The sequence below is a fragment of the Nicotiana tomentosiformis genome, chromosome 1, assembly GCF_000390325.3.
Source record: "Nicotiana tomentosiformis chromosome 1, ASM39032v3, whole genome shotgun sequence".
NCBI classification, from domain to species: Eukaryota; Viridiplantae; Streptophyta; class Magnoliopsida; order Solanales; family Solanaceae; genus Nicotiana; species Nicotiana tomentosiformis.
Genome location: NC_090812.1, coordinates 2,256,594 through 2,274,985, shown reverse-complemented (window position 1 = coordinate 2,274,985; position 18,392 = coordinate 2,256,594).

Below are 18,392 nucleotides of genomic sequence, written 5' to 3'. Positions count from 1 at the left end.
CGCGAAAGTCTCCTACACGACCGCGATGGAAATTACGCGATCCGTAAAACCATATTTAAGAAGTGAAGAACGTGGACCACGATCAGAATTACGTGATAGCTAAAGCAGGAGTGCGGCCGCAGTCAGAATTACGTGGCAGCGTAACCTCCGCAGTGGTATTTTTGTCCAAAAATTTCAGCTTAATATAAATAGAACTTTTTGTCATTTTTAGGTTATGTTGTGTATTTGCTGAGCACGTGAGACGGATGGAACTTTTCTGTTCTGCAATTTTGTATTAGATTCTCCTTACAACATTAGATTTTCATCTTTTAATCTAGTATTATAAATTTTATCTTCTTTTCATCTTTGATTTCTGCTATTTCTATGAGTAGCTAGACCCATAGCTAGGGTTGTGACCCAACCCTAGTGTGGGTATTTAATGGATACTAAATTTTAGGGCTTGAATGTTAATGGGTTAATGATATTTAGCCTAGTTCTTTCTAGAATTGTAGAATTAGTGGTTGCAAACACTGATTCATGCCTGTATGACTTAGTCTCTTCTTGAGAAAGAGGGACTAAGTCTAGGAAAACTAAGCTAACAAGAAATTGGGGTGAACACAAGAAATTGATAGCCCCAATTAAAGGGTTAAACCTAGAGATAGTAATACCTGACTTGAGCTAATATCACGTGACTTGCATGAATACCCATTTGGACTTGAGAAAGCCAAATTTGGAAAAATCACTCAAACTATCGAGAGGTATAGAGTGAGTACTTGGGTGAGATAGCTATATTACGACCCCAAATTATTCAAGCTTGCCCTAGATTCTTGCTTCCCGTTAGATGTTCACCTAGGCGGAAGTCACTACCCTAGTCCTTTTAAACACTTGAAAACTAACATAAAAAATATTGTACTTAGCTTTAATCATTGCATACAATAGAATAGAATTAGAAGTAGAATCAAAACCAAAATATGTGGAAGCGTAATTAGGAACAAAACACGCATCTAGACTTAGATATAAACTTAATTCCAAATTAATTAACTCCCTGTGGATTCGATCCCGACCTTGTTGGGTAAAACTGCATCGACTATCCTCGCTACTCAATAGTAGTGCAGGGTTGGAACCGATCATCCATCTTGAGATGAGGGGGTCTCGGGAAGAGACTTGGGCGAAGTCCTTGAGTCATCGAGAATTGAAGATAACTCCCACCCTAATGAGCCAACGGTGGGTACGGTTGTAGGGGCTTGTATTGAGGTCTCAAGAGATGGAGAGAACTCCCAAAGTGATCCACTTGGGGCAATAGAAATTGGAGTCTCCCCGCTGCTCCCCTCGTTTTCTGAGGAGATGATTCAAGAGGCTCGGGCCTTGAAGATCCCCTCCATCGAAGGAATCCACGGAAGGGAGGACCCCTTCCGTGATTACTTTACTGGAGTCAAAAATGCTACTGGCCTGAGCGACTTTGAGGTCTCGAGGAAGGACTCGGGCAAGGCATCGATCCTTTTCAACGAAGCACATCAAGCTCTGAATCGGGTAAGCCCTAACTCCCTTTGTTGGTTTTACCCTTGTGTTCATTTTTCTTGTTACACCATGTGCGTCTCAAGGTGCCGTAATGAATATGAGACTTATTAATCATGATTTAAATGATTTTAAAGTAATAATATGGCTATATATGATGTTTGTATAGAAAATATGAAGTTTGGGAAAAATTGGATTAAAGTTGCGGAACAACCGACTAAGGATTTGCCTTGTAACAAAGCTTTTTGAGAAATGCATTTTGTGTGATATATTAGGTATTTATGGGACTTATACCAAATTTAAGGTATTGGAATGTAGTTTCCAACGCTCTTAACCATTCGTTCATACGACACCCGGATAAAATGTTATAAGTGTTGGAAGAAGGGACAATCATAGGGTGCCAAGTAGCACCTTTTTGACTTTTTAAAAAATGGGATATTTACATCCCATCTCGTCTCTTTCTCCATTTTTCCAGAGAACACACCCAAATAACACCCCTAACTTTACTCTTAAGCTCCGTGCAAGAGCTTCAAACAAGATTATCATTCCGGGCACGGAATCATGAAGCGTTAACATTAAAACGATCCCTATGACGTAAGTATCGCTATATCACCTCTCTTTTTCTTTGTAGTTTGAGTTTTGGAAGGTACTTCATAGTTAAGAAAACATGTAATTTCTGTATTTAAGTGTTTAAATATCAAGGAATATTGATAAATTCGTTTCCTAATAGTTAGAACTCACGGGGCAGTGATCGGAAGCCGTGAGTTCGAGTTATTTGACTTGTGGTGGACTGTTTTGTGTGCTATTTCGTGTTGCCTTTGGGCTGTATATTTTTCTACTGTTTAATGGATCTTTGGAGGACAAATTGTGTGGATAAATACCACATAATGACAGAATGGTGGGCTGGTCGTTCGTCATTACATTGTTTTGGTTGTTTGACACTACTTTGGTTGTCATTTTATGTATGAAGTGATTAGGGTGTGTGGACTGTTTTGCGGTATATTGTGATGGATATAAGGTTGAAAAATGATTCTTACATGTTGTTATTGTTGTTGTTGGTATATGGTATTGGAGGAGGGCCTAGTTACAGGGGAGATGCTGCCCAAATTTACGTAAACGAGCTACTAGTTTAAGTTGCGGACTTAGCCTTTACTCAACACTGATTTTAAATCTCCTTATGCTATGGTAGATTGAGTTAAGTTTTTTGAACAATTGCTTGGAAGTTATTAAGGTCTCAATGGAGTTAAGGTATGTTAAGGCTATCCCTTCTTTCTTTTTGGCATGATCCAAATGATACAAACGAAACGAGCAAAATACGCAACTTCCATAAATGACTTTATTAACAGAAATGCTAGAGATGCTTATGTTCTTGATTTCCCATGTGTCCTATTATTCTATCATCTGTTCATGGGTCTCAGAAAATACGTAAGTTGATAAAGTTTACTTCATGATATTAATCAAGGCATAGTGGTCTTATGACATTTCGAAAGATTTTATTGATGTACTTCTCATGCATTGCATTCATTTATACATGTACATTGACCCATGATCAGATGGAGTTATATATGTGTATATATGTATATTATATGTATATGGGATATGGGAAAAGGTTATGGCGTTATATACGCACCACCACCTAATCAGCTGGTATACGTTGATGATTTGCCCATAGTGGCCGAGATGATATGATGGGATGCCCTCAGAGGCTTGATGATATTATAAACGCCTATACCTATGCATGGTATGATATTTATATGCATATGCATGGCATTGTAAATATTAAATAATTCATAGAGCTATTTAGGCTTACATGTCAAGTCTTTTACTCCATGTTTCTCTCATGACTTTTATTTACTGATGTTCATTCCTTACATACTCGATACTTTATTTGTACTGACGTCCCTTTTGCCTGGGAACACTGCGTTTCATGCCCGCAGATCCCGATAGACAGGTTGAGAGTCCTCCTAGTAGACTATTATCTCAACGGAAGATGTTGGTGCACTCCACTTGCTCCGGAGTTGCCTATTTCGTCAGTATGATTTAGACATGTATTGATTAGTATGGCGGTGCTCTGTCCCGACTTTTATGACATTATTTACTCTTAGAGGCTTGTAGACAAATGTCATGTATACGGATACTAGTATGGCATTGTCGTCCTATGTTTGGAGTATATTAAAGATCATGCCGGCCTTATAGGTCAGTACGTCATATGTATAAGTCGGTATATCAAGTTGGGTCACTTTATATTGAGTATTTCCTCATGTTTTATTCTACTTATCTCACGACAGCCTATCCGGCTCATTTACCTATGATAGTATGATATGAAAGATACGTTACGTTGGTACTTGGTTGAGTAAGGTACCGAGTGCCCATCATGGCCCATCGGTTTGGGTCGTGACAAAAGTGCTATCAGAGTAGTTCTGTCCTAGGGAGTCTATAAGCCGTATCTAGTAGAGTCTTATTTATGGGTCTGTTATGCACCATACTTATAAGCAGGAGGCTACATGGCATTTAGGACTGTCACTCTTTATTCTTAATCTAGATCATATGGTAGAGCTTAGTTGTAAGAAATTCAAATTCCTAAATTCTATTTTATTCATTATACCACGACATCTACATCCAGAAAGACAGTTGGTAAGAGATTGAATGTGGCTGTAAAAGAGGAACTCGATTTTGCGTCATGCTTATGATGAGTAAATGTAAGGCCTTCAGTAGATATGTGTGTACTATGATGTGTGCGCCTCTTGATAAGGATCCCTAAGGCATGAATATCTACCTACCCCTATGGTAAAAAGCAATGAGAGAATCAAAAGGTAGATACAAGTTTCAACAAGTAAAAGAAGATAGGTGAAGAAGGACACGAGGTAACCAGTTAGTGAATATTATATATATTTACAATTCAGGCAGAGAAATATAAGCATTCCAAGTTACTTTCAACAATAACAAAGATATATTCACTTGACAACACCCATTTCAGTTATGCCATGTGGGGGCTAACAGATATAATTTAAGAGAAGGATGGGATATCAGCATCTAGCTGGGGTTAGAATAATCCAAAATTGTGGATGGATTGTTATCATTAGCTCACATTTCTAAGGGATATTGCAAACGTGGTAATGGTTCTCCTTGTGAGACACCCAAATGGTGCACTCTAGAATTGTATAATCAGATATGAATACTAGAATATTCAGAAATTTCAGAAGATTAGCATTGGAATACTAGAAGAGATAAATATTTACCTTTGTATGGCTCTCGTCCCTAGTAAAGAGAGAGTGTTAGGCAACCCGAAGAGCTAGTGAGTTGAATCAAGGGGGGCTAAAAGTGAAAGAATGTTTTGAAGAAATTTCATAATAAGGTGATAGATAGAAATATTAGCAGGAGAATAAGAAGAAAGTAAATGAAGCATTATGAGTAAGATGTGATAAATGGATGATGACGGTAAATCAAAATATGATAGGACTACAGATTCTATAGTCAGACGTTACAGGACTTGAGTCAATAAAAGAGTATAAGCCATAAAGTCATGTCCCCATTTCGAGAAATGAGTTAGTAACTCATACATGATTACCAGAAGGAAAAGTTAGACCCCCCGGAGTAATAGAAATTAGTATGGGCTAGTGAATAAGATAAACTGAACATGAATTCGGGACCAAAGAATTTGATAATAGTTGACATCGTGAGAATTTTAGAGATCACGTTCCGGCGATAATTGAATGGATAACAGAAGAATAACCTTTAAAGGTCATTCAGGAAGACGCTTCCCTAAAACAAGCACTGTGAGCAGAGTTAAGCTTAAGGGACTAAGTGTGCCGGTTACACTAGGTTTCACCTTCGTGCGTAAGAAATTCAGTTATCCCTGGTACAGAAGGGTTACCGCAAGGCAAGTAAGAGTCCGTGAAGATGAAAAAAGACGCCAAATATGAAGAAGTGAAACATTTATAAGTAAATCTTCATAGCAATAAATGTTAGTACTCCCCTAAAGGGGGAATATGGTGTGATATGGTATTAAGTCGGAGTTATGTGGTTAAGATAACTATAGAATAGTAAAGGAAGAATGTGGTAGAAAGGCGAAAGGAATGATATTGCATTTATTTAGATCCTACAGATATGATATGACTCCAGAACATTATGTAAGCATGACGACGGGGAGAGGCAGAAAGGGTTCCATCACTAGATATTATTGATAAATAAGTGCAAATGAACACTTTATACATAAGGAGCCAGTGTGCGGGGTAAGTTAAGATAAAGGATATAACCCAAGAGAGATTACACATAATATGGACTAACGAGTAGTTAGTAGTTGATTCAGGAAGAGTCTAGCCATGGCTATACAAGAGGATACAGATAAATCAGCAGGTTGTGCAAGATAAACATAGTGAAACCCAACATAGGGAATTCAGTCTCGCAAATATGATGACATCGTAATCCTTGAGAAATATTCAGATAGGAGTTGGAGTAATTAAAGTAACCGTATAAGTGTTACAAAAATAAGAGAGAGTGCTACTAAGGGGACAATCAAAATTTGAGTTCAGAAGTAACCCTACGAGTACAAGGTCACGGATGTATGTAATTAAGTATAATTATAGGTGAGTAAGAACATCAAAAATTCTTTTGAGTATACGATGTAATAAGCTCGCAGATTTATAGGAGTCAAAGGGTCTCTCTTAAGTACTACAAAGAAAGATTAGCTGGGGGAATAAGGAAGAAGACTTCAACTTAAGCATAGTGACATAAGAAATAAATGGTGTTGTAACAATAGTCACACAACAACATTGTATTCACTCCATAAGAAAGTGGCACCTATCGTGGCTAATGAACGGGAAAAAAAATCAAAAGATGATATTTGAGATCATATGAGTTACAGGAAATTCCAGTAATTGTGGGCAATGAGATAATCCATGTATTCATGCAACAAGTGGCAGAACGACCATGAAAAGTAATCGCTTATGTTTAAAGACAACTAAGAAGGCATGAGAAGAATTATCCGACCCACGATTTAGAGTTAGCCGCGGTGATTCATGCACTAAAGATGTGGAGGAACTATTTGTATGGAATTCATGTTGATATTTATACGGATCATAAGAGCCTTCAATATATCTTCAATCAAAGGGAATTGAATTTATGCCAAAGGAGATGGTTGGAGCTACTGAAAGACTATGGAGTTGATATTTTATACCATCTGGGGAAGGCGAATGTAGTAGCCGACGCCCTCAGCCGTAGATCTATGGATAGCATGTCATATTTACAGCCAGAGAAGTGTGGGATAGCCCATGAGATTCATCAGCTAGCTAGTATTGGAGTTCGATTACTGGACTCAGGTGATACTGGAGTTACTATTCAGGACACAACAACATCCACTTTAGTAACTGAAGTGAAGGAACGCCAGTATGAGGATCCTGTGCTAACTCATTATAGAGATATATCCCCTCAAAAAGATAATACACCATTTGAGATTACAGGAAATGGAGTCCTCGAATATCGAAGTAAATTATGCGTTCCTAATGCGACAGGGTTGCGCCAGCAGGTTATGGGAGAAGTCACTATTTTCGTTATTCTATTCATCCAGGAGCGACAAAGATGTATCATGATATCAGGGAAATATACTGGTGGGACAGAATGAAGAAGAATATAGCAGAGTTTGTTGCTCAGTTCCCTAATTGTCAGCAGGTTAAGATTGAGCATCAGAAACCCGGTGGATTATTATAGGCTATAGAGATTCCAACTTGGAAATGGGAAGTGATTAATATGGATTTCATCAAAGGCTTACCTCGTACCGAGCGTAAGTTTGATTCTATATGGGTTATTGTTGATAGACTTACAAAATTAGCCTATTTTCTGCATGTCAGGACTATGTATTCAGTAGAGGATTATGCAAGTTTTTACATTAAGGAGATAATACGACTTCATGGTGTCCCTATATCTATTATCTCAGATAGAGGTGCTCAGTTTACATGTAATTTCTGGAGGTCCTTCCAAAAAGGATTGGGGACTCAGGTAAGTCTTAGTACAATATTTCATCCCTAGATAGACGCTCAGGCTGAAAGTACTATTCAGACACCGGAGGATATGCTACGGGCTTGTGTGATGGACTTCAGGGGTAACTGGGATGATCATCTTCCACTTATTGAGTTCGCATATAATAATAGTTATCATTTCAGCATTCCGATGGCTCCATACGAAGCTCTTTACAGACAGAAATGTAGGTCACCTATAGGATGGTTCGAGGTTAGGGAAACTAAGTTAGTAGGACCAGAGTTGGTACAACAGGAAGTTGAGGAGATTAAGCTTATACGGGAAAGGCTATTAGCAGCTCAGAGTCGTCATAAGTCCTATGCAGATAATCGATGATGAGACTTGGAGTTTCAGGTAGATGACTAGGTATTCCTAAAGGTATCACCGATGAAAGGCGTTATGAGATTCGGTAAGAAAGGAAAGCTTAGCCCTCGGTACATTAGACCTTATAAGATTATACACAGAGTAGGCCAAGTAGCATATGAGTTAGACTTGCCTTCTAAATTTGAGTCTGTACATCCAGTATTTCATGTGTCTATGCTCCATATGTGTATTGGAGATCCCTATAAAGTCATTCCAGTTGACGATATTCAGGTTACAGAGCAACTATTATATGAGGAAGCTTCCATTGCTATACTAGATAGACAAGTTCGAAGATTAAGAACTAAGGATGTAGCTTCGGTTAAAGTACTTTGGATTAATAATAATGTGGAGGAGATGACTTGGGAAGGTGAAGAAGAAATGAAGACTAGGTATCCTCACTTGTGTCCACTTCCGGAGGAGGATCAGACTGAGACATCACAACCTTTAGGTACATATATGGTACTTGATTCTTATGTTAGTTATTGTTATTGGTCGTGTGAGGCCATTGATGTTATTGATGATTGTGGCCATGTGTGGCTTTGTATTATTGGGTTTACAGTGTGACAGGTTGGTAGTAGTACCGTTACAGAGGATACTCTGCCAAAATTTCTATAGATTTCTAGGAGTTTAACATTCGAGGACGAATGTTTCTAAGGGGGGAAGATTGTTACACCATGTGCGTCTCAAGGTGACGTATAAATATGAGACTTATTAATCATGATTTAAATGATTTTAAAGTTATAATATGGCTATACGTGATGTTTGGATAGAAAATATGAAGTTTGGGAAAAATCGGATTAAAGTTGCGGAAAACCCGACTAAGGATTTGCCTTGTAATAGAGCTTTTTAAGAAATACATTTTGTGTGATATATGAGATCTTTTTGGGACATATTTTATACAAAATTGAAGGCCTTGGAATTTAATTTCCAACGCTCTTAACCGTTCATATATACGACACCCGCATAAAAATTTATAAGCGTTGGAAGAAAGGCCAATCATAGGGTGCCAAGTAGCACCTTTTTGACTTTTTAAAAAATGGGATATTTACACCCCATCTCGTCTCTTTCTCCATTTTTCCAGAGAACACACCCAAATAACACCCCTAACTTTACTCTTAAGCTTTGTGCAAGAGCTTCAAACAAGATTATCATTCCGGGCACAGAATCATGAAGCGTTAACATTAAAACGATCCCTATGACGTAAGTATCGCTATATCGTCTCTCTTTTTCTTTGTAATTTGAGTTTTGGAAGGTACTTCATAGTTAATAAAATGTGTACTTTCTGTATTTAAGTGTTTCAATATAAAGGAATGTTGATAAATTCGTTTCCTAATAGTTAGAACTCTCGGGACGGTGATCGAAAGCCGTGAGTTCGAATTATTTGACTTATAGTGGACTGTTTTGTGGGCTGTTTCGTGTTGCCTTTGGGCTGTATATTTTTATAGTGTTTAATGGAGTTTTGGAGAACAAATGGTGGGGATAAACACCACATAATGACGGAATGGTGGGCTGGTCGTTCATCGTTACAGTATTTTGGTTGTTTGACACTGCTTTGGTTATTGTTTTATGTATGAAGTGATTAGGGTATGTGGACTATTTTATGGTATATTGTGATGGAGATAAGGTTGGAAAATGATGCTTACATGTTGTTATTGTTCTGTTCTTGTTGTTTTTGTTATATGGTATTGGAGGAGGGACTAGTTACAGGGGAGATGTTGCCAAAATTTACGTAAACGAGAGCTACTAGTTTAAGTTGCGGACTTAGCCTTTACTCAACACTGATTTTAAATCTCCTTATGCTATGGTAGATTGAGTTGAGTTGTTAGAAACATTTCTTGGAAGGTATTAAGGACTCAATGGAGTTAAGGTATGTTATGTCTATCCCTTCTTTCTTTTTGGCATGATCCAAATGATACAAATGAAACGAGCAAAATACGCAACTTCCATAAATGACTTTATTCATAGAAATGCTAGAGATGCTTATGTTCTTGATTCCCCATGTGTCCTATTATTCTATCATCTGTTAATGGGTCTCAGAAAATACGTAAGTTGATAAAGTTTACTTCATGATATTAATCAAGGCATAGTGGTCTTATGACATTTCGAAAGATTTTATTGACGTACTTCTCATGCATTGCATTCATTTATATATGTATATTGACCTATGACCAGATGGAGTTATATACATGTATATATGTATATTATATGTATATGGGATATGGGAAAAGGTTATGATGTTATATACGCACCACCACCTGATCAGCTGTTATACGTTGATGATTTGCCCATAGTGGCCGAGATGATATGATTGAATTTCCTCAGAGGCTTGATGATGTTATGAACGCATACACCTATGTATGGTATGACATTTATATGCATATGCATGGCATTATAGATATTAAATAATTCACAAAGCTATCCAAGATTACATGTCGAGTCCTTTACTCCATGTTTCTCTCATTACTTTTATTTACTGTTGTTCATTCCTTACATACTCGGTACTTTATTTGTACTGACATCCCTTTTGCCTGGGGACGCTGCGTTTCATGCCCGCAGATCCCGATAGACAGGTTGAGAGTCCTCCTAGTAGACTATCAGATCAGCGGAAGATGTTGGTGCACTCTACTTGCTCCGGAGTTGCCTATTTGGTCAGTATGATTTAGACATGTATTGATTAGTATGGCGGTGCTCTGTCCCGACCTTTATGACATTTATGTACTCTTAGAGGCTTGTAGACAAATGTCATGTATACGGATACTGGTATGACCTTGTCGGCCTATGTTTTGAGTATATTAAGGATCACGTCGGCCTTATAGGCCAGTACGTCATATATATAAGTCGGTATATCAAGTTGGGTCATCCTATATTGAGTATTTACTCATGTTTTATTCTACTTATCTTACGACAGCCTCTCCAACTCATTTACCTATGATAGTATGATACAAAAGATACGTTACATTGGTACTCGGTTGAGTAAGGTACCGGGTGCCCGTCGTGGCCTATCGGTTTGGGTCGTGACATTTCTCTTCATGTCTAACTTCTTTTCTTCTTTCTGCGTAGGCCTCAACGCTTCATCGGGAAGCTTTTTCTCAGTCTTGAGCTGAGCTGAGTCGGTACGAGGCTGACATTCAAAGGCTTACCAAGGAGCGGAATGCCCTCAACCTTCTCGCTGGGCAAAAATAACAAAAGATCAAGGACCTCCAAGCCGAGTTGGCCATGGCTCATAAAGATCAGACCGACCTGATCGAGCAGGTAATGAAAATCTTAAAAGCTCATGGGCTCGATTCGGGAACGGTGGCTAATATTTCAATCTCATAGCTGCAGTAGAAGGTCGAGAGGATCGAGCAGTTCTGCGAGGAGGTCGACATGATGAAGGTGGAGACCTTGGGGTGGAAAGAAAGTATGGACCGCTTTGCTGCTGAAAAAGAGGCTGATTGAGCCCAATTGTCATCGGTCAAAAGTCAGCTTTGAGGTATGACAGAGAAGAGCTCCGCTCAGGCAAACAAAATAGAGGATCTCGAGGCTCGGTTGGCTTCCGAATTTGCAAAGGCCAAATCTGAAGACGAAAAGACAAAGGCCGAGGCAGATGCGATCGTGGCCGTCTACCTGGCCGATGCTGAAACCGCTTAAGTCCAAGCGAGAGAGGCAGCCGAGACCGCTCAAACTTGAGCATATTGGATTGTTGAACTTGTCAAATGCCAATCTCAAAGGGAAACCCTTGAGGAGTTCCACGCTCACGGTTTCGATCTTACCGATGAGATAATAAAGGCTAGAGAGCATGAAGTTGATGCTGGAGCGCTGGCCTCTTCCGATGATGATGATGATGATGGCAGCAAGAGCGGATCCGAGAATGAGGAGGACCTCGATGGAGAAGAAGCTACCCCTAAGGAAAATTAGGAAGCTTCGGCTTTTTCTTTTTTGTTTTTTTGTGCGGGACCCCGATCGGTCCTTGTAAATATCTTCGTATATATAAAAGATCTTTTTTCTGTTTCATTCATACTTAATGAAAATTTTTGCTTATAAGTTCGAGGCTTAGGAAACTTGATCGAAGCCGGACTAGTGTAGTCTTAATCGAGTGAGTACTTGCTCGAACTCGGAGTAGGATGACCCTTAGGTTTTAATTGAGTGAGGATTATTTCTCGAACTCATAAATAAAATGGCCCTTTAGGCTCTTAAATTAGGCCGATACGGCCATAGTAAAAAGAATGGCTTTCTCTCCTTTTCGACTTGAAAAGTTTATTGTTTAATCATATAAAATATGTTGTGCCCTAGCATGAAATAAAGTATTTGCTCCAAAGTTCGAATGATTCCGTACTTATTAGGGTTTTCAAGGGTCGATATTATCGAGACCCTTTGTTTCGTAATGCCTTAGCACAAAATAAAGAATTTGTTTGAGAGTTCGAACGACTTTGTACCCATTAGGGTTTTCGATGGTCGATATTATCGAGACCCTTAGTAATTCAACCGAGGGTAACCTTTTTAACCGGTTTAGGAAAATATTCGAAGGCCTATTTTATGACGGAAATCGGACGTCTCCGAATCGTGTTAATTTGGCCGTAGCCTTTAGCTTGGGATTCGCCTTTTGGTCTTGTTCCCCTATTATACTTCCAACTTGTTCGAAGTATCAGTCCCCGAGTGGGGTGGCCGTTGCCTATAAAATCGAGGGTTACCTTTTTAAGGTCTTACGATCTCGAGTTTTTAGTAATTTGATCATGTCAATTTTTTGGATGGCAGTCCCCGAGTGCGGGGTCAATTGTTCAAACTTTAGTTGTGACTGTCCCTTAAGCCAGTTTCCATAATAGATCACAAGCACGACATTGTAAAGTAAGAATTTCTCTAAGGCATGAAATATTTGGCAAGGAAAAATACCTTTTTTAATAGATTAACATGTGTACATGTTTGCCATTAGGTTTTGAGTAATCTACATGGGCATGGTTCATTCGACCGTTTGACCCTTACAAAATTTACCTATCGAGACCCTGTCGACACGAAGTATTTTTCTTGTAACTATCCGAGTGTGATGCCCCCCAGTATTCGAGGTTGAGTGTAAAGGAGCCTCATATTCTTTTGAATTGCTCTAAGTTAGCACGAACAATGGTTGTCTCGTTAAAAACCTCGCCGGAAAAATCCATTTAGGACAAAAATCGGTCTAAGGGAAAATGAGTGCAACGCGTTCTTTCAGACCTAATGACTTTGTGTTTGAAGAATCCTTTGATGTCTTCGATTAAACACCTGCAAATGGTTAGTATAAAATATAAACGAAAATGGAGAAGGTCGTACCTTAGCAGTAATATTGTTTGAGAAGGTCGTTCCAATTGTTTGCTAATTGTTCGCCGTTCATCGTGCCAAGTTTGTAGGATCCCTTTGCGATGATATCGAGGACCCGATACGGTCCCTCCCAGTTCGGGCCAAGCTTTCCTTCGTTTGGGTCTCAAGTATTGAGGGTGACCTTCCTTAGAACCAAATCCTCGATTTTAAAGTGTTGGAGATTGGCTCTTCGATTGTAGTATCTTTCGATCCGTTATTTCTGTGCGACCATTTTAACGAGGGAGGCTTCCCGTATTTCATCTAGAAATTCAAGGCTCGTATTCATAGCCTCGTGATTTGACTCTTCCGTTGCATATCGAAACCTAACGTTGGGTTCCCCGACTTCAACCGGTATCAGAGCTTCAGTGCCATATACTAAAGAGAACAGTGTTGCCCCCGTACTAGATTTTGGCATTGTTCGATACGCCCAAAGTACTTCAGGCAATATTTCTCTCCATTTTCCCTTAGCATCGTTCAATCTTTTCTTTAGATTTTGAATGATGGTCTTGTTTGTCAATTCGGCTTATCTGTTACCACTAAGATGATATAGCGTTGACAGGATCCTTTTTATTTTGTGATCTTCGAGAATCTTTGTCACTTTGTTGTCGACGAATTGCTTTTCATTGTCGCATACGATCTCGGTAGGCATCCCGAATCGGCATATAATGTGGTCCTAGATGAAGTCTATGACTTCTTTCTCTCTAATTTTCTCGAAAGTCTGTGCTTCAACCCACTTAGAGAAATAGTCAGTCATAAATAAAACAAATTTAGCTTTACCTGGGGCCGATGGCAGAGGGCCGATGATACCCATTCCTTATTTCATGAATGGCCATAGGGATAAGAGTGAGTGGAGTTGTTCTCCGGATTGGTGAATTATCAGTGCATACCTTTGACATTTGTCACACTTTCGAACGAACTCTTTTGTATCATTTTCCATATAGTCCCAATAGTATCCTGCTCTGATGACTTTGTGAACCAATGATTCAGCACCGGAATGATTTCCGCAGGTGCCCTCGTGGATTTCTCGTAGGACGTAGTCGGTATCTCCTGGTCCCAAATATATTGCCAATGGTCCATCGAACATCCTTCTATATAGTGTTCCATCTTCGGCCAATGTGAATCGTTCGGCCTTCGTATGTAGAGTCCTCGATTCCTTAGGATCCGATGGAAGCTTCACGTTCTTTAGATACTTGATATATTTGTTCCTCCAATCTCAAGCCAGACTTTTGGAGTTGATTTCGGCGTGGACTTCTTCGATTACTGACCTTGAAAGTTGTATGACAGGCCCCTAGCTAATCTCGTTGTCTTCGATTGATGACCCCAAATTTACAAGGGCATCAGCCTCGCTGTTTTGTTCTCAAGGCACATGCTGTAGGGTCCATTCTTTAAACCGATGTAGCGTCACCTGTAATTTGTCCAAGTACCTCTGCATTCAATCTTCTCGGACCTCGAAGGTTCTGTTGACTTGGTTTACCACAAGCAGGGAGTCACATTGGGACTCGATGACCTCTGCTACCAAATCTTTAGCTAGCTCGAGAACTGCAATCATGGCCTCATACTCGGCCTCATTGTTAGTTAACTTGGAAGTTTTGATAGCTTGTCTAATTGTATTAACCATGGGCGGCTTCAAAACGATGCCTAACTCGGACCCCTTCACATTTGAAGCGCTATCCGTGAAGAGGGTCTACACCCCCGATGGTGTACCCGACTTTAATAATAGTTCTTTTTCGACCTAGGGGACGAGGGCTGGCGTAAAGTCAGCCACGAAATCTGCTAAGATTTGAGACTTGATGGTTGTTCGGGGTCGATACTCGATATCGTACCCACTAATCTCGATAGCCCATTTGGCCAATTGGCCCAAAAGTTCGGGCTTATGCAAAATATTGCGATTTGGATAAGTAGTCACCACACGGATCGGATGACACTGAAAATATGATTTTAGTTTCCTATAGGCGCTTATTAATTTCAAAGTATGGGTACCGGGTCTCGGCCTCACTTAATTTTGACTAACATAGTAAACAGGAAATTACGTACCTTGCTCTTCTCGAACTATAACCCCACTTACCGTGACTTTCAATACTGCTAAGTACAAGTATAGTCGCTCGTCCGTTTTTGGGGTATGAAGCAGTGGCGGGTTCGAGAGGTACCGCTTTAATTCTTCCAATGCTTGTTGGCATTACGGGGTCCATGCAGGATTGTTCTTCTTTTTGAGCAGTGAGAAGAACTTGTGACTTATATCTGAAGACCTCGAGATGAATCCGTCTAGGGCAGCTATGCGCCCTATTAATCTTTGTACGGACTTAACATTGTTCACGACCGTGATGTCTTTGATTGCCTTGATCTTATCGGGGTTGATTTCAATCCCCCGATTTGATACCATAAAGCCAAGGAACTTGCCCGAGCCTACTTCGAATGCACATTTCTCCGGGTTGAGCTTCATGTTGTATTTCCTTAGTATATCAAAGGTCTCCTGCAAATGTGTCAAATGGTCCTCTACTCGCAGGGACTTAACTAGCATATCGTCAATATAAACCTCCATTGATTTACCTATTTGTTCTTCGAACATTCGATTTACTAAGCGTTGACAAGTGGCACCAGCATGTTTTTGTCCAAACGACATTACATTATAACAATAGGTATCGTACTTAGTGATGAACGAAATCTTTTCCTGATCCTCCAGCTATATTTGTATTTGATTGTACCCAGAGTAAGCATCGAGAAAACTAAGGATCTTGTGGCCGGCTGTGGCATCGATCATGCGATCGATATTCGGTAGAGGAAAAGAGTTTTTAGGACATGCTTTTTTTAGATCTTTATAATCTACACACATTCTAAGTTTATTTTCCTTTTTAGGGACTACTACTACGTTTGCTAACCATTCAGGATATTTTACCTCCCGAATGGATCCTATTTTGAGAAGTTTGGTTACCTCGTCCTTGATGAATGCATGTTTTACCTCGGACTGGGGCCTTCTCTTTTGTTTTATCGGGCAGAACTTCGGGTCCAAGATCAGTCGATGTGTAGTGATCTCCAGCTGGATCCCTGTCATATCTAGGTGGGATCAAGCAAAACAATCTATATTATCGATAAGAAATCTAATGAGTTTTTCCCTAAGCTTGGGGGTTAACCCCGTACCCAGGTATACCTTTCAATCGGGTAGATGCTCGATTAGTATGAATTGCTCCAGTTCCTCGACAGTCGATTTGGTGGCGTCAGAATCCTTGGGGATTATGAAAGATTGAGGGATCCAGTAGTCATCGTCCTCATCCGTTCTCTGCTTCTCTGACTGAGTCGAGGCTGGTGGTTGTGGTTGCTATTTAGCTCCCTATTTTCCTTTGGACTCTAATCCCTTTGTTGACGAAAGTGCCGATACCGGTATTACTTCGTCGATCGCGAACATCTCTTTTGTAGCATGTTGTTCCCCATACACCATTTTTACTCCATCCGGTATTTTTGGAACTTCAGCATTTGGTGAAGGGTTGAGGGGACCGCCCTCATGTTATGAATCCAGGGTCTTCCGAGTAGTGCGTTGTATCTCATATCGCCCTTAATCACATGGAACTTTATTTCTTGAATAGTTCCGGCTACATTTACTGGTAGGGTGATTTCACCTTTAGTTGTTTCACTGGCCATGCTGAAGCCATTGAGAATCCAAACTGCGGGTACGATCTGATCTTGAAGGCCGAGCTGCTCCACGACCCTCGATCGAATAATATTGGCCGGGCTTCCTGGATCAATTAAAACATGTTTAACCTGAATTTTATTCATAAGGATAGAGATTACCAAAGCATCATTGTGGGATTGTGAGATCCCTTCTGTTTCCTCATCTTAGAATGATAAAGTGACTTCTGGCACATAGTCTCGAGTTTGTTTTTCCCTGGTGATTGATACTTTGGTGCGTTTAAGCACGGTATATCGACCCCACCAATGATCATGTGAATCACGTGTTGTGGTTCTTCCTGCTCATTTTTCATGTTCGCATCCCTGTCTCTAAAATGGTTTTTAGCTCGGTCACTCAATAATTCTCGAAGGTGACCCTCGTTGAATAGACGAGCCACTTCCTCCCTTAGTTGTCTGCAGTCTTCGATTCTATGACCATTTGTACCATGGTATTTGCATATTTGTTTGGGGTTTCTTTGGGATGGATCGGTTTGTAGGGGTCTGGGCCATCTAGTATCTTTGATTCTCCCATTGGCTGACACAATACCTGATGCGTCGATGCTGAAGTTGTATTCTGATAATCGTGGTGCTTCTGTGGGATCGGCATATTTATCGAAGCCACTTTTGCTCATGAGCCCTCGAGAGCTCTGTCCTCAATCGTTCCTTCGATCAATTCGGATAGGATTGCATCATGGTGTCACGACCCAAATTAACCCTCCATAAGGTGTCGTGATGGCACCTAGTCTTTACGACTAGGTAAGCCTAATATTGCAAAAAATATAAAGAAAACACAACATTTTAAAGATAAACAACATATTATAAATAGCCAAGAGTAGTACCACTCGGCATATACAAAATAATTTCTCCCAAGACCGGGAATATCACTAAGTCACAAGCTGCTATAATCTATGTAGCTCTATACAAAAGTCTAAAGATAATAAGGAAAGTCTTTAGACGAGGGAGTAGAAGGGGACTCCGAAGATCTGCGGAAGCAAGCAGAAGTACCTTGAAGTCTCCTAGAATCAGCAGCACACACTAACCCCAAGGCTGATAGCTCGTACCTGGATCTGCACACGAAAACATGTGCAGGAAGGGCATGAGTACACCACAATGGTACCTAGTAAGTGCCAAGCCTAACCTCGGTTGAGTAAAGACGATGTCAGGTCAAGGCCCTACTGGAGTAAAATATAATAAATTAAACAGTAAAAGATATAAATGAAATTTACGATAACATAGTTAAAGAAATTCTCGAAAATTTAACAGTTAAGGGAGCCCTTGGCTCAAAACAAGGTAAACACAGTGGGAAATCTCCCGGGATACCGTCCTGTAGTTCCGAATGAATATGCAGTACAAGGGGATCTCCCGGAATACGTCCGTAGTCCCAAAGTAAATATGCAGTGCTGGGGCATCTCCCGAAATATGTCCGTAGTCCCAAAGTAAATATGCAGTGCTGGGGGATCTCACGGAATGCGTCTGTAGTCCCAAAGTAAATATGCAAGACATGGGGATCTCCTGGAATACGTTCGTAGTCCCAAATTAAATATGCAACGCAAGAT